The sequence below is a fragment of the Balaenoptera borealis genome (genome assembly GCF_965194805.1).
Source record: "Balaenoptera borealis genome assembly, chromosome: 14".
Classification (NCBI taxonomy): Eukaryota; Metazoa; Chordata; class Mammalia; order Artiodactyla; family Balaenopteridae; genus Balaenoptera; species Balaenoptera borealis.
In genome coordinates, this window is record NC_138875.1 from 16,834,223 (window position 1) to 16,853,035 (window position 18,813).

At 39.6% G+C, this 18,813-nt stretch overlaps 1 long non-coding RNA gene across 1 annotated transcript in view; it reads right to left on the bottom strand.

Annotated features, from left to right (window-relative positions):
• LOC309611090 overlaps positions 1–18,813 on the bottom strand; it is a 63,701-nt gene that overhangs the window by 22,784 nt on the left and 22,104 nt on the right. The gene's annotated exons all lie outside the window — the stretch shown is intronic.

Here is an 18,813-nt window from a genome sequence, read left to right on the forward strand (position 1 = left end):
AGGAGGGATGCCTGAGGCTGGAGGAGGGCCGAGTCTGATGAGCTAGCTGCAGGACAGGTAGTCAGTTCCTGGACAGTAAGGAAAGCTGTGACCCCATTAGGGAAATGTGACAGACGAGGAGGTTCTTTGCAGGAGGACAGAGATGGGGGACTTTTCTGGGAGGCATAATTAGTAGCAGGTGAAGAGAGAGTATCAGTCTAGCGGTGTTCTGTAAGGTAGGAAATCAGGACCCTGCTCTTTGCTATTTTAAAATGGACAGCCTGCTTCCAGAGTGGAATTCCATATCTACATCAGGGCAACCCGTTAGAAATGGGTGGGAGGAGACAGGACAGACTATTAGCCTCTGCAATAGAAATGGTATGAGAAAACCTGAGCAGACCTGGGAGATGGTCCCTTAAAAAATATTAAGGTCCATTTTTTCCTTAGGATATACTACTGTATTTAAATTGGTGGAGGAATAAATGTTTTTAACCAAAGAGCACCACCTTAAAGGTTCTTACTGATGTTCAGTACCAGAAACTGTTCAGTAAAGGCATCTGATGGGGATAAAATGGTTCTTAAGAGACTCCAGTGTGACAGCAAAACGTACCCTAATGGAATCTAAATATGTTTTAACAGTTGCTGCCTTCATGTGATGTGAATGAAGCTTAGGAAAATTTTAAGACAGCTTCTAAAAGTCTTGTCAGAATCTGCTGCTAAGTTATAGCTGTAATAAAACTTCTGGTGCATGGGACGTCCCTGGTGGCGCAATGGCTAAGAATCTGCCTGCCAATGCAGGGGACACGGGTTTGAGCCCTGGTCCAGGAAGATCCCACATGCCACGGAGCAACTAAGCCAGTGTGCCACAACTACTGAGCCTGCGCTCTAGAGCCCGCAAGCCACAACTACTGCAGGCTGCGTGCCTAGAGGCCTGTGCTCCACAACAAAGAGAAGCCACCACAATGAGAAGCCCGCACACCGCAACAAAGAGTAGCCTCCGCTCGCCACAACTAGACAGAGCCCGCACACAGCAACGAAGACCCAACGCAGCCAAAAAATAAATAAATAAATTTATATTTAAAAAAAAAAAAAAAGGCTCATGCTCTCAGACCCACCTGCACCAGGGCCCAGCACAGAAGGACCCAACTGAAGTGCACCCAGACTTTATGTAAGAAGCTTTATTGCTTACCTTAGAGTGTTGGTCCGAGGAGCAGAGATCAGATTTAACACACATGCCTGCTGGGGTACCCTCCAAGGACAAAGGCTGGTGGACGCCATCTTTGTCTCACTCCTGCCGGCAGGGCACCATCTTTTTAGTATTTTAATCTACGTTCTTTTTTTCCCCCAGTCGGCACCATCTTTATGCCTTCCCTATGCTGCAATCTAGAGCACCAGTATCTCCCAGAGGGGAGCTTTTACATGCATCTGGTATCCTTTTTTTATGTCTGGTACCCTGGTTTTTGTGGCTACAACTCAGGGGACACCCCTGATTGCCTGGCTCTGGCGGCCAGTGGGGCTTATGCTCATGGGTCCAGCAGGAGTGTAACCAACAGCGAAAGAGTTCTTAACTGGCTGCCATCTCCAGGGCACAGCAAGAGGCAACAGTCCAGGAGTCTTACTATGAGAGGCCCACTAACTTATCTGCATAACTGTGGCCTGAGGAGCAGAGACTTCCAAGGAAGCACACATCTAAGTGTCTACTGTAATGCTCTCCAGCAACCTCAGAGGGTGAGCACTCTCTTTGCGCTTTCACCCCACTGCCATCAGAGCACTACTATCTCCCACGGAGGAGCTCATACATGTGTCTGGTCCCAGATTTTACATCTGCTGCCTCGGTTTTTGTGGCTGCCGCCTAGGGGATGCCCCTTAATCACCTGCCTCTGGGGGCCAGCAAGGCTTGTGCTCCTGGGTCCCATGGTGTTATAATAAATGGGGAGACAGTTCTTGGCCTGCTACCACCCCCAGGGCACAGTGAGACGGCAGACTGAAACAAACCCCAGTCTTTCTGTGATAAAGGAATATTTGCTCGTCCTGGAGCTTTGGCCTGAGGGGCAGGCTTCTGGTTGGATGTAGGGACCTACTGAGATGCTCTCCTTGGACAAAAGCTGGAGGACACCATTTTTGTGCTCTCCATCTGCCGACCAGTATCTCCCAGACAGCAGTTTGTACAGTTGTCTGGAGCCCTAATTTTTGTGACTGATACCCAGGGGGACACTTCTAGGGTATCCAGCTTTTGCAGCCAGCAGGGCTTATGCTTGCAGTCCTTCAGTACTGTATATATTTGTATATACTGCTACCTGAGAGTCTAGCTTCCAATAAGCCTGCTAACTGAGATCCTCCTCTATAGGATACTGACAGGTCTTGCACACGCTCAACAACTGAGAGCCTCTAAAATTAAAATGGGCAGCTTGGACAATCACAAAGGTTTGAGAGACAACCAAGAGCTAGGGCAGGGTTGGATGACAAAGTTCATATCTCCTACATGAGGCCACCCCCTCAAGATTAAGGAGAGGTGGCTATTTTACCTCCGCAGAGACACCAACACAGAGAGTCAAGGAAAATGAAGAAATAGAGGAATATGTTCCTAATGAAATAAGATAAAACCTCAGAAAGACTTAATTAATGTAATACAGATAAGTAATTTATCTCATAAAGAGTTCAAAACAAAGATCATAAAGATGCTTACCAAGCTCAGGAAGGGAATGGATGAACACAGTGAAATCTCTGACAAAGAGATAGAAGGTATAAGAAAGTATCAAATAGAAGTCACAGAGCTGGTGGTTGGGGGATGGGATGAACTGGGAGACTGGGATTGACATACAGACACTACTATAAAGAAAACAGATAACTAATGAGAACCTACTGTATAGCACAGGGAACTTTACTCAGTGCTCTGTGGTGACCTAAATGGGAAGGAAATCTAAAAAAGAGTGGATATATGTATGTGTATAACTGATTCACTTTGCTGTACAGAAGAAACTAACACAACATTGTAAATCAACTATACTCCAATTAAAAAAAAAGTCACAGAGCTGAAGAAACAATGATCAAACTGGAAAGTACACTACTGGGGTTCAACAATAAACTAGACGAAGCAGAAGAAAGGACAAGTGGGCAGTGGACTTCACCTAATCAGAGAAACAAAAAGAAAAATGAAAAAAAGTGAAGATAGTTTAAAGGACTTATGGGACAACATCAAATGGACCAACATTTGCATTAAAGGGGTCACAGAAATAGAAGAAAGGAGAAGACTCATTTGAAGAAATAACAGCTGAAAACGTCCCTAACCTGGGGAAGGAAACAGACACCTAGGTGCAAGAGGAACAGATAGTTCCAAATAAGAACCCAAAGAGACCCACACCAAGACATATTATAATTAAAATGTCAAAAGTTAAAGACAAGGAGAGAATCTTAAAAGCATCAAGAGGAAAACAACTTTTTATGTACAAAGAATCCCCCCTAAGACTATCATCAGATTTTTGAGCAGAAGTTCTGCAGGCAATAGGGAGTGGCATGATATATTCGAAGTGATTAAAGAAAAAAACTTCGAACCAAGAATACTGTATCTAGCAAAGTTGTCATTCAGAACTGAAGAGATAAAGAGTTTTCCAGACAAGCAAAAACTAAAGGAGTTCATCAACACTAGACCAGCCTTACAAGAAATGTTAAAAGGACTTCTATAAGCTGAAAGGAAACGGTGCTAATCAGTAACAGGAAAACATGAAAGTCTCACTGGTAAAGGTAAATATATAGTAAAATTCAGAATAATCTAATGTTATAAAGGTGGTACATTAATCACTTATAAAGCTAGTATGAAAGTTAAAGGACAAAAGTAGTAAAAAATATAACTATAATAATTTGCTAAGGGATACACAAAATAAAAAGATGTAAATTGTGACATCAAAGACATAAAACAAGGGGAAGCAGAAAATAAAAATAGAGAGCTGTAGGATGCATTCGAACTTTTAAGTTGTTAGCAACTTAAACTGCTATAAATATAAGTTGTTATATGTAAGCCACAGAAAAAAAACCATAGTAGATACACAAAAGATAGAGATAAAGGAATCTAAGCATACCACTACAGGAAAGCATCAAATCAGAAAGGAAGCAAGAGAAGAAAGGAACAGAAGAACAATAAAACAGCCAAGAAACAAGTAACAAGATGGCAATAAGTATATGCCTATCAATAATTACTTTAAATGTAAAAGAACTAAATTCTCCAATCAAAAGACATAGAGTGGCTGAATGGATTAAAAAAAAAAAAAAAAGGACCCATCTATGCTGCCTACAAGAGACTCACTTCAGATGTAAAGGCACACAGACTGAAAGTGAAAGGATAGGAAAAATATATTCCATGCAAATGAAAACCAAAATAAGCTGGGGTGGCTATACTTATATCAGATAATATAGAGTTTAAAACAGTCTGTAATAAGAGATAAAGAAGATCATTACATAGGTACAATGGGGTCAATCTAACAAGAGAATATAACATCTGTAAATATATATGAACGCAACATAAGAGCACCTAAATGTATAAAGCAAATATCAACAGACCTGATGAGACAAATAAAAAGCAATACAATAACAGTAGGTGACTTTAATACCGCAGTTTCATGAATGGATAGATCATCCAGACAGAAAATCAATAAGGAAACACTGGTTTTAAACATATTAAAGCAAATGGACATAACAGATATATACAGAACATTCCATCCAAAAGTAACAGAATACACATTCTTCTCAAGTGCACATGAAACATTCTCCAGGGTAGATCATTTGTAAGGACACAAAACAAGTCTTAATAAATTTAAGACCGAAGTCATACCAAGCATCTTTTCTGACCACAACGGTATAAAACTAGAAATCAATCACAAGAAGAAAACTGGAAAAATCACAAATATATGAATATTAAATAACATACTACTGAACAACCAATGAGTCAAAGAAGTAATCAAAAGAGAAATTTTAAAATACCTTGAAGCAAATGAAAATGGAATACAACACACCAAAACCCGTAAGATGTGCCAAAAGCAGTTTGAAGAGGGAAATTCATAGCAATAAATGCCTACTTCAAGAAACAAGAAAAATCCCAAGGATTTTACACAACCTCAAGGAACTAGAAAAAGAAGAATAAAGCCCAAAGTTAGTAGAAGGAAAAAAATAACAATGAACAGAATGGAAATAACTGCTATAAAGACAAAAAAAAAAAAAGATTTTTAGGAAAGATCAATGAAACTAAGAACTGGTTTTTCAAAAAGATAACAAAATTGACAAACTGTTAGTGAAACTCACCAGAGAGAGAGCGCTCAAATAAATAAAATCAGAAATGAAAGAGGAGAAATTACAACTGATACCATAGAAATACAAAGGATCCTAAGAGATTGCTATGAACAATTATACATCAACAAATTGGACAACCCGGAAGAAATGGAAAATGTCCTAGAAACATATAACCTAACAGGATGAATCATGAAGAAACAGAAAACCTGAACAGACCAAATACTAGTAAGGAGATTGAATTAGTAATTAAAAACCTCCCAAGAAAAACAGAATTCAACAATACATGTAAAGGATCATGCACCATGATCAAGTGGGATTTATTCTAGGGATGCAAGGATGGTTCAACATCCACAAATCAATCACTGTGATACAATACAGTAACAAAATGAAGGATGAAAATCATATGATCATCTCAATAGATGCAGAAAAAGCACCTGACAAAATTCAACATCCATTTATGATAAAAACTGGGTATAGTGGGTTTAGAGGTATTATGTTGAGGTATACACACCTCAACATAATAAGGGCCATATATGATAAGCCCACAACTAACATACTCAATGGTGAAAAGCTGAAAGCTTTTTTCTTCTAATATCAGGAACAAGCTAAGGATGCTACTCTTACCACTTTTATTAAACATAGATTTGGAAGTCCTAGCCAGAGTAATCAGGTAAGAAAAAGAAAAGGCATCCAAATCAGAAAGAAAGAAGTGAAACTCAGTATTTGCCAATGACGTGATATTATATATAGAAAACTCTAGACTCCGCCAAAAAACTGTTAAAACTAATAAAACAGTACAGTTGCAGCATACAATATCAATACAGTTGACACTTGAACAACAGAGGTTTGAACTGCATGGATCCACTTACACGTTACTTTTTTTCAATAAATACAAAGTACAGTACCACACAATCTTGGTGGTTGAATCTGTGGATGCGGAGGGCCAGCTATAAAGTTATATGCAGATTTTTGACTGTGTGTGTGTGGGGGGGAGGGGGGTCAGTGCCCCAAACCCCATGATGTTCAAGGGTCAATTATATATAAAAACCTATTGGATTTCTATACACTAATAACACAATAGCAAAAAAAAAAAAAAAAAAAGGAGGTGAAAGACCTGTATAATGAAAACTCTAAGACACTGATGAAAGAAACTGAAGATGACACAAATAAATGCATAGATATTCCAAGCTCATGTACTGCAAAAATTAATGTTTTAAAAATGTCAGTACTACCAAAAGCAACCTACAGATTCAATGCAATCCCTATCAAAATTCCAATAGCATTTTCACAGAAATACAATAAACAATCCTAAAATTTGTAAAGACCCACAAAAGAATTCCAATAGCATTTTTCAAAGAAATAGAATAAACAATCCTAAAATTTGTAAAGACCCACAAAAGACTCTGAGTAGCCAAAGCCATCTTGAGAAAGAAGAACAAATCTGGACTCATCACACTCCCTTATTTCAAACAATATTACAAGTTATAGTAATCAAAACAGTATGGTATTGGCATAAAAGAGACACATCAATCAATGGAACAGAATAGAGAGCCCAGAAATAAACCCATGCATATATGGTCAATTAATTTACAACAAATGAGCCACGAATATACAATGCGGAAAGGACAGTTGCTTCAATAAATGGGGCTGCGTGCAGAAGAATGAAACTGGACCACTCTCTTACACCATACACAAAAATTAACTCAAAATGGACCAAATGTTTGCACATAAGACCTGAAACCATAAAACTCCTAGAACACGTAAGTGGTAAGTTCCTTGATATCAGTCTTGGTGATAATTTTTTTTGCATTTGACATGAAAAGCAAAGGCAATAAAAGCAGAAATAAACAAGTGGGACTATGTCAAATTAAAAAGGTGTGGCATAGAGGGGCAAGATGGCGGAAGAGTAAGACGCGGAGATCACCTTCCTTCCCACAGATACAGTAGAAATACATCTACACGTGGAACTGCTCCTACAGAACACCCACTGAACGCTGGCAGAAGACGTCAGACCTCCCAAAAGGCAAGAAACTCCCCACGTACTTGGGTAGGGCGAAAGAAAAAAGAAATAACAGAGACAAAAGAATAGGGACAGGACCTGCACCAGTGGGAGGGAGCTGTGAAGGAGGAAAGGTTTCCACACACTAGGAAGCCCCTTTGCGGGCGAGACTGCTGGTGGCAGAGGGGGGAAGCTTCGGAGCCACGGAGGAGAGCACAGCTACAGGGGTGCGGAGGGCAAAGTGGAGAGATTCCCGCACAGAGGCTCGGCGCCGAGCAGCACTCACCAGCCCGAGAGACTTTTCTGCTCACCCGCCGGGGCGGGCGGGGCTGGGAGCTGAGGCTCGGGCTTCGGTGCTAGCCGGGAGGGAGTCCGGGAAAAAGTCTGCGGCTGCCGAAGAGGCAAGAGACTTTTTCTTGCCTCTTTGTTTCGTGGCACGCAAGGAGAGGGGATTCAGAGCGCCGCCTAAACGAGCTCCAGAGACGGGCGTGAGCCACGGCTATCAGCGCGGACCGCAGAGGCGGGTGCAAGCCGCAGCTATCAGTGCAGATCCCACAGCAACAGGAGCGCAGAGGGAAAAACGGAGAGATTCCCGCACAGAGGCTCGGCGCCGAGCAGTGCTCACCAGCCCGAGAGGCTTGTCTGCTCAGCTGCCGGGGCAGGCGGGGTCTGGGAGCTGAGGCTCGGGCTTCGGTGCTAGCCGAGAGGGAGTCCAGGAAAAAGTCTGCAGCTGCCGAAGAGGCAAGAGACTTTTTCTTGACTCTTTGTTTCGCGGCGCGCAAGGAGAGGGGATTCAGAGTGCTGCCTAAACGAACTCCAGAGACGGGCGCGAGCCGCGGCTATCAGCGCGGACCCCAGAGGCGGGCGTGAGCCGCGGCTATCAGCGCGGACCCCAGAGGCGGGCGTGAGCCGCGGCTAACAGCGCGGACCCCAGAGACGGGCGCGAGCCGCGGTTATCAGCGCGGACCCCAGAGACGGGCGGAAGACGCTAAGGCTGCTGCTGCCGCCACCAAGAAGCCTGTGCGCGAGCACAGGTCACTCTCCACACCGCCCCTCCCGGGAGCCTGTGCAGCCCACCACTGCCAGGGTCCTGTGATCCAGGGACAACTTCGCCGGGAGAACGCACCTCAGGCTGCTGCAACGTCACGCCGGCCTCTGCCGCCACGGGCTCGTCCTGCATCCGTGCCCCTCCCTCCCCCCGTCCTGAGTGAGCCAGAGCCCCCGAAGCAGCTGCTCCTTTAACCCCGTTCTGTCTGGGCGGGGAACAGACACCCTCAGGCTACCTACATGCAGAGGCGGGTCCAAATCCAAAGCTGAACCCCGGGAGCTGTACGAACAAAGAAGAGAAAGGGAAATCTCTCCCAGCAGCCTCAGAAGCAGTGGATTAAAGCTCCACAAACAACTTGATGTGCCTGCATCTGTTGAATACCTGAATAGACAATGAATCATCCCAAATTCAAGAGGTGGACTTTGGGAGCAAGATATATTAATTTTTCCCCTTTTCCTTTTTTTGTGAGTTTCTGGGTGAGATTTTATCTGTATAGCTTTGCTTTCACCATTAGTCCTAGGGTTAAGTCTGTCCGTGTTTTTTCTTTTTGTTTTTTGTTTTGTTTTGTTTTTCTTTTTTACTTAAAAAAATTTTTTTTCTTAATAATTTTTTCCTTATTTTCTATTAGAAATTAAAAAAAAGTTTAATAAGTTTTTTCATATTTTTTATTTAAAAAATTTTTTTTCTTAATAAATTTTTTTCTTAATTTTTTTTACTATAAAAATTAATAAATCTATTTTTAAAAATTAAAAAAATGTTTTTTCTGAATACATTTATTCTTAATAATTTTTTTCTTATTTTTTATTATAATAGCTTTATTTTATTTTATTTTTTTCCTCTTTCTTTCTTTCTATTTTTTTCTCCCTTTTATTCTGAGCCGTGTGGATGAAAGGCTCTTGGTGCTCCAGCCAGGCATCAGGGCTGTGCCTCTGAGGTGGGAGAGCTAACTTCAGGACACTGGTCCACAAGAGACCTCCCAGCTCCACGTAATACCAAACGGCGAAAATCTCTCAGAGATCTCCATCTCAACATCAAGACCCAGCTTCACTCAACGACCAGCAAGCTACAGTGCTGGACACCCTATGCCAAACAACTAGCAGGACAGGAACACAGCCCCATCCATTAGCAGAGAGGCTGCCTAAAATCATAATAAGGCCACAGACACCCCAAAACACACCACCAGACGTGGACGTGCCCACCAGAAAGACAAGATCCAACCTCATCCACCACAACACAGGCACTAGTCCCCTCCACCAGGAAGCCTACACAACCCACTGAACCAACCTTACCCACGGGGGACAGATACCAAAAACAACGGGAACTACGAACCTGCAGCGTGTGAAAAGGAGACCCCAAACACAGTAAGATAAGCAAAATGAGAAGACAAAAAAACACACAGCAGGTGAAGAAGCAGGGTCAAAACACACCAGACCTAACAAATGAAGAGGAAATAGGCAGTCTACCTGAAAAAGAATTCAGAATAATGATAGTAAAGATGATCCAAAATCTTGGAAATAGAATAGACAAAATGCAAGAAACATTTAACAAGGATGTAGAAGAACTAAAGAGGAACCAAGCAACGATGAAAAACACAATAAATGAAATTAAAAATACTCTAGACGGGATCAATAGCAGAATAACTGAGACAGAAGAACGGATAAGTGACCTGGAAGACAGAATGGTGGAATTCACTGCTGCGGAACAGAATAAAGAAAAAAGAATGAAAAGAACTGAGGATAGTCTCAGAGACCTCTGGGACATTAAACGCACCAACATTCGAATTACAGGGGTCCCAGAAGAAGAAGAGAAAAAGAAAGGGACTGAGAAAATATTTGAAGAGATTATAGTTGAAAACTTCCCTAATATGGGAAAGGAAATAGTTAATCAAGTCCTGGAAGCACAGAGGGTCCCATACAGGATAAATCCAAGGAGAAACACACCAAGACACATATTAATCAAACTATCAAAAATTAAATATAAAGAAAACATATTAAAAGCAGCAAGGGAAAAACAACAAATAACACACAAGGGAATCCCCATAAGGTTAACAGCTGATCTTTCAGCAGAAACTCTGCAAGCCAGAAGGGAGTGGCAGGATATACTCAAAGTCATGAAGGAGAAAAACCTACAACCAAGGTTACTCTACCCAGCAAGGATCTCATTCAGATTTGATGGAGAAATTAAAACCTTTACAGACAAGCAAAAGCTGAAAGAGTTCAGCACCACCAAACCAGCTTTACAACAAATGTAAAAGGAACTTCTCTAGGCAAGAAACACAAGAGAAGGAAAACACCTACAATAACAAACCCAAAATATTTAAGAAAATGGGAATAGAAACATACATATCGATAATTACCTTAAATGTAAATGGATTAAATGCTCCCACCAAAAGACACAGACTGGCTGAATGGATACAAAAGTAAGACCCATATATATGCTGTCTACAAGAGACCCACTTCAGACCTAGGGACACATACAGACTGAAAGTGAGGGGATGGAAAAAGATATTCCATGCAAATGGAAATCAAAAGAAAGCTGGAGTAGCAATTCTCATATCAGACAAAATAGACTTTAAAATAAAGACTATTACAAGAGACAAAGAAGGACACTATATAATGATCAAGGGATCGATCCAAGAGGAAGGTATAACAATTGTAAATATTTATGCACCCAACATAGGAGCACCTCAATACATAAGGCAAATACTAACAGCCATAAAAGGGGAAATCGACAGTAACACAATCATAGTAGGGGACTTTAACACCCCACTTTCACCAATGGACAGATCATCCAAAATGAAAATAAATAAGGAAACACAAGCTTTAAATGATACATTAAACAAGATGGACTTAATTGATATTTATAGGACATTCCATCCAAAAACAACAGAATATACATTTTTCTCAAGTGCTCATGGAACATTCTCCAGGATAGATCATATCTTGGGTCACAAATCAAGCCTTGGTAAATTTAAGAAAATTGAAATCGTATCAAGTATCTTTTCCGACCACAACGCTATGAGACTAGATATCAATTACAGGAAAAGATCCGTAAAAAATACAAACACATGGAGGCTACACAATACACTACTTAATAACGAAGTGATCACTGAAGAAATCAAAGAGGAAATCAAAAAATACCTAGAAACAAATGACAATGGAGACACGACGACCCAAAACCTATGGGATGCAGTAAAAGCAGTGCTAAGAGGGAAGTTTATAGCAATACAAGCCTACATCAAGAAACAGGAAACATCTCGAATAAACAACCTAACCTTGCACCTAAAGCAATTAGAGAAAGAAGAGCAAAAAAACCCCAAAGCTAGCAGAAGGAAAGAAATCATAAAGATCAGATCAGAAATAAATGAAAAAGAAATGAAGGAAACAATAGCAAAAATCAATGAAACTAAAAGCTGGTTCTTCGAGAAGATAAACAAAATTGATAAACCATTAGCCAGACTCATCAAGAGAAAAAGGGAGAAGACTCAAATCAATAGAATTAGAAATGAAAAAGGAGAAGTAACCACTGACACTGCAGAAATACAAACGATCATGAGATTACTACAAGCAACTCTTTGCCAATAAAATGGACAACCTGGAAGAAATGGACAGATTCTTAGAAATGCACAACCTACCGAGACTGAACCAGGAAGAAATAGAAAATATGAACAGACCAATCACAAGCACTGAAATTGAAACTGTGATTAAAAATCTTCCAACAAACAAAAGCCCAGGACCAGATGGCTTCACAGGCGAATTCTATCAAACATTTAGAGAAGAGCTAACACCTATCCTTCTCAAACTCTTCCAAAATACTGCAGAGGGAGGAACACTCCCCAACTCATTCTACGAGGCCACCATCACCCTGATACCAAAACCAGACAAAGATGTCACAAAGAAAGAAAACTACAGGCCAATATCACTGATGAACATAGATGCAAAAATCCTCAACAAATACTAGCAAACAGAATCCAACAGCACATTAAAAGGATTATACACCATGATCAAGTGGGGTTTATTCCAGGAATGCAAGGATTCTTCAATATACGCAAATCAATCAACGTGATACATATTAACAAATTGAAGGAGAAAAACCATATGATCATCTCAATAAATGCAGAGAAAGCTTTTGACAAAATTCAACACCCATTTATGATAAAAGCCCTGCAGAAAGGAGGCACAGAGGGAACTTTCCTCAACATAATAAAGGCCATATATGACAAACCCACAGCCAACATTGTCCTCAATGGTGAAAAACTGAAACCACTTCCACTAAGATCAGGAACAAGACAAGGTTGCCCACTCTCACCACTATTATTCAACATAGTTTTGGAAGTGTTAGCCACAGCAATCAGAGAAGACAAAGAGATAAAAGGAATCCAAATTGGAAAAGAAGAAGTAAAGCTGTCACTGTTTGCAGATGACATGATACTATACATAGAGAATCCTAAAACTGCCACCAGAAAACTACTAGAGCTAATCAATGAATTTGGTAAAGTAGCAGGATACAAAATTAATGCACAGAAATCTCTTGCATTCCTATATACTAATGATGAAAAATCTGAAAGTGAAATTAAGAAAACACTCCCGTTTACCATTGCAACAAAAAGAATAAAATATCTAGGAATAAACCTACCTAAGGAGACAAAAGACCTGTATGCAGAAAATTATAGGACACTGATGAAAGAAATTAAAGATGATACAAACAGATGGAGAGATATACCATGTTCTTGGATTGGAAGAATCAACATTGTGAAAATGACTCTACTACCCAAAGCAATCTACAGATTCAATGCAATCCCTATCAAACTACCACTGGCATTTTTCACAGAACCAGAACAAAAAATTTCACAATTTGTATGGAGACACAAAAGACCCCGAATAGCCAAAGCAATCTTAAGAATGAAAAATGGAGCTGGAGGAATCAGGCTCCCTGACTTCAGACTATATTACAAAGCTACAGTAATCAAGACAGTTTGGTACTGGCACAAAAACAGAAATATAGATCAATGGAACAGGATAGAAAGCCCAGAGATAAACCCACGCACATATGGTAACCTTATCTTTGATAAAGGAGGCAAGCATATACAGTGGAGAAAAGACAGCCTCTTCAATAAGTGGTGCTGGGAAAATTGGACAGGTACATGTAAAAGTATGAAATTAGAACACTCCCTGACACCATACACAAAAATAAACTCAAAATGGATTAAAGACCTAAGTGTAAAGCCAGACACTATCAAACTCTTAGAGGAAAACATAGGCAGAACACTCTATGACATAAATCACAGCAAGATCCTTTTTGACCCAGCTCCTAGAGAAATGGAAATAAAAACAAAAATAAACAAATGGGACCTAATGAAACTTAAAAGCTTTTGCACAGCAAAGGAAACCGTAAACAAGACCAAAAGACAACCCTCAGAATGGGAGAAAATACTTGCAAATGAAGCAACTGACAAAGGATTAATCTCCAAGATTTACAAGCAGCTCATGCAGCTCAATAGCAAAAAAACAAACAACCCAATCCAAAAATGGGCAGAAGAACTAAATAGACATTTCTCCAAAGAAGATATACAGATGGCCAACAGACACATGAAAGAATGCTCAACATCATTAATCATTAGAGAAATGCAAATCAAAACTACAATGAGGTATCACCTCACACCCGTCAGAATGGCCATCATCAAAAAATCTACAAACAATAAATGCTGGAGAGGGTGTGGAGAAAAGGGAACACTCTTGCACTGTTGGTGGGAATGTAAATTGATACAGCCACTATGGAGAACAGTATGGAGGTTCCTTAAAAAACTACAAATAGAACTACCATACGACCCAGCAATCCCACTACTGGGCATATACCCTGAGAAAACCATAGTTCAAAAAGAGTCATGTACCAAAATGTTCATTGCAGCTCTATTTACAATAGCCAGGACATGGAAGCAACCTAAGTGTCCATCATCGGATGAATGGAGAAAGAAGATGTGGCACATATATACAATGGAATATTACTCAGCCATAAAAAGAAATGAAATGGAGGTATTTGTAATGAGGTGAATGGAGTTAGAGTCTGTCATACAGAGTGAAGTAAGTCAGAAAGAGAAAAACAAATACAGTATGCTAACAGATATATATGAAATCTAAGGGAAAAAAAAGGTCATGAAGAACCTAGTGGCAAGATGGGAATAAAGACACAGACCTACTAAAGAATGGACTTGAGGATAGGGGGAGGGGGAGGGGCGAGATGTGACAGGGTGATAGAGTGTCATGGATATATATACACTACCAAATGTAAAATAGATAGCTAGTGGGAAGCAGCCACATAGCACAGGGAGATCAGCTCGGTGCTTTGTGACCGCCTGGGGGGGTGGGATGGGGAGGGTGGGAGGGAGGGAGATGCGGGAGGGAGGAGATATGGGAACGTGTGTATATGTGTAGCTGATTCACTTTGTTATAAAGCAGAAACTAACACACCATTGTGAAGCAATTATACTTCAATAAAGATGTTTAAAATAAATAAATAAATAAATAAAAAATAAAAGTCAAACGCCAAAATACTGTGCAGCCTAAACTTAAATCTCTCGTGGGTGAAGAACTTAAATGCCAGCCCAGTATAGATTACTACACATCCCCAACATCTGAACTTCCTGCCAACATGCTAAAAAAGCCACACACACACACACACAGTCAAAAAAAAAAAAAAAGGGTGCACAGCAAAGGACATCACTGAATGGGAGAAAATATTTGCAAATCATTTTTCTGATATGGGGTTAATATACAAAATATGTAAAGAATGCATACAACTTAACAGCAAAAAAACAAACAGTACAACTAAAAAATAAACATTTTTCCAAAGAAGACATATAGATGGCCAACAGGCACATGAAAAGGTACTCACATCACTAATTATCAGGAAAATGTAAGTCAAAGCCACAATGAGATATCACCTCACACCTGTTAGAATGGCTATTATCAAAAAGACACACACACAAAAAAGACAACAAATAACAAGTATTGGCGAGGATGTGGAGAAAATGATCACTTGTGCACTGCTGGTGGGAATATAAATTGGTGCAGCCACGATGGAAAACTATAGAGGTTCCTCAAAAATAAAAATAGAACTACCACACAATCCAGCAAGTCTGTGTATTCATCCAAAGTAAATGAAAATACTGTGTCAAACTGATATCTGCACCCCCATGTTCATAGCAGCATTATTTACAATAGCCAAGATATGGAAACAAACTAAGCATCCATCAATGGATGAAAGGACGAAGAAAATGTGGAATATATATATAACTGTTGTATATTATTCAGCCATGAAAAAAATAAATAAAATTTCATCATTTCCAACAACATGGATGGACCTTGAGGGCATACTAAGTGAAATAAGCCAAAGAAAGACAAATACTATATGGTCTCACTTTATATGTGGAATCTAAAAAACAAAACAATAAAAAACAAACAAAAACAAAAAAACAAACAAAACCAAAAAAATCCTTTGCTCATGGATACAAAAAACTGGTGGCGGATTGGGAGGTGGGAAAAATAGGTCAAGGGGGTTAAAAAACACAAACTTCCAGTTATAAAATAAATAAGTCATGAGAATGTAATGTACAGCATGGTGACTATAGTTAGTAACACTGTATTGTACAATTGAAAGTTGCTAAGAGAGTCTTTTTTTTAAATTTAATTCTCTTTTCTCTCTTTCTCTCTCTTAATCTCGTCCGTGAGGCATGCAGGATCTTAGTTCCCCCACCAGGGATTGAACCCATGCCCCCTGCATTGGGAGCATGGACTCTTAACCACTGGACCACCGGGGAAGTTCTGAGACTAAGGTTTAAAAGTTCTCATCCCAAGAAAATAAAATTGTAACTATGTATGGTGAAGGATGTTAACTAGACTTACTGTGGTGATCATTTCACAATATATACAAATATCAACTCATTATGTTTGAATATTACATGCCAATTATATCAATTAAAATAAATTTTTAAAAAATTTAGAAAGGGATGAAATGATAATACATGCTACATAGTGGGTGAACCCTGAAAACATGCTAAGTAGAAGAAGCCAGATTCAAAAGGTTACATATTTATGATTCCTTTTATGTGAAATACCCAGAATAGGTAAATCCATAGAGACAGCTGATTGGTGACTGCCTGGGGCTGGGAGCAGGAGGGTATAGGGAGCAAATGCTAAATGGGTGTATTTAGTCAGGGTTCTCCAGAGAAATAGTACTAACTTGTGTTTAAGGAATTGGCTGACACCATTGTGAGGGCTGGCAAGTTTAAAATGTGCAAAGTAAGAGGTTGGCAGGCTGAAATCCCATTAAGGGTTGATGTTGTGGTTTTGAGTCCAAAGCCCTGAAACTGAGGCAGAGTTTTTATGTTGCAGACTGGAGGCCAAATTCCTTCTTCCTTGGGGGACCTCAGACTTTTATCTTAAGGCCTTCAACTAATTAGATGAGACCCACCCACATTACAAAGAATATTCTGCTTTATTCAAAGTCTACTGATTGAAATGTTAATAACATCTTCATAGCAACATCTAGATTTGTGTGTGACCAAACAATTGGGCACCACAGCCTACCCAAGTTGACACATAAAATTAACCATCACAGTGGGAATGGGCAGTGAATTAGCCCATCGGCAGCATCTATCAGAGGCATCATTACTTCTTCATATTTATATGGCGAGGAGACCTTTAAACTGATCCAAGTAAGCACTACAACCTTGAAGGCTAAGGTGGTTTTACCTTTGTTATTGTTTTGTATAAAAAGAAAATCAGTTTTTCTAGTATTTTTTCAGTTGATGTGAAATTCATGTTCATAAAGTTAACCATTTTAAAGTGTACAATTCAGGGGCATTTAGTACACTCATAATATTGTGTAAGGGGATATATGTATGTGTATAGCTGATTCACTTTGCTGTACAGCAGAAACTAACACAACACTGTAAAGCAACTACACTCCAATAAAAATTTAAAAATTACATTAAATTAAAAAACAATGTTGTGTAACCACCACATCTATCAAGTTCCAAAACATTTTCATTACCACAAAAGAAAAGCCCATACCCATTGTGATGGTTAATTTTAATGTATCAACTTGGGTTGACAGATGGCAGAGAGAAAATTAGGTTACTGACATAGATGAACTGCTAGTAGTACCTCCAGACTACTTCCATATGAGAAAAATAAATCCTTACTTGTTTAAGCTGTGTTAGGTTTTCTGCTACTTATGGCTGAAAACAATTCTAAATGATACAATGCAAGAAATAACAGCAAATCCAAAAAAGGAAGACGTTTAAAGGGGGAGAATAATTTGAATACAACTAGACAAAAAAATAATAATAAATTAGATAAATAAAAATTGTGAGAAAGGAAAAATCTATTACTTTTGAAGGTAATATGGTGGTATTCTTGGAAAACACTGTAGAGTCAACTAAAAAACTATGATAGTAAGAATTCAATAAGATAGTGGGAACAAAACAAATATAAAGATAACTTTCATTTATACCAAAAACAAACAGAAGATATAATGGGGAAAAGATGGTACAGTTGACCCTCGAACAAGGTGGGGGTTAGGGAGGCTGACTCCCTGCACAGTTGAAAATCCGCATATAACTTTACAGTTGGGCAACCATATCTGCAGTTCTACATCCATGGATTCAACTAACCATGGATTGTGTAGTACTGTAGTATTTATTGGAAAAAAAAAATCCACATATAAAGTGGCCCTGTGTAGTTCAAATCTGTGTTGTTCAAGGGTTGACTATGTTTACAATTGCAACAAAAAAGATAAAATACTGAGGAATAAACTTTACAACTAAGACCTCTATGAACAAAGCTTTAAAACAGTAGTGAATTCAAAAGAATAGTTAAGCAAATGAAAGGAATGTCATGTTCTTGGATAAGACATAATACCGTAAAGAGTTGAGTCTCACTAATATATAAATGGCATATGATCCCTATAAAAATGCCAACAGTTTTCTTTAACACACAGACTGATTCTAAAGTTTGTATGAAAAGATTAATAAGAGCCAGAAAACTAACAGACAAAGCAATGAGGGTAGACTACCGCTACCAGACATTAAATTATAATTTAAAAACTAATTTAGGGACTTCCCTGTTGGTGCAGTGGTTAAGAATCCGCCTGCCAGTGCAGGGGACACGGGTTCGAGCCCTGGTCCAGGAAGATCCCACATGCCGCAGAGCAGCTAAGCCCGTGCGCCACTACTACTGAGCCTGCGCTCTAGAGCCCGTAAGCCACAAATACTGAGCCCACGTGTCACAACTACTGAAGCCTGCAAGCCTAGAGCCCATGCTCTGCAACAAGAGAAGCCACTGCAATGAGAAGCCCGCGCACTGCAACGAAGAGTAGCCCCCGCTCGCCGCAACTAGAGAAAGTCCGTGCGCAGCAATGAAGACCCAACACAGCCAAAAATAAATAAGTAAATAAATAAATAAATAAAAATTATTTTTAAAAAAACAAACTAATTTAAACAGTGTGA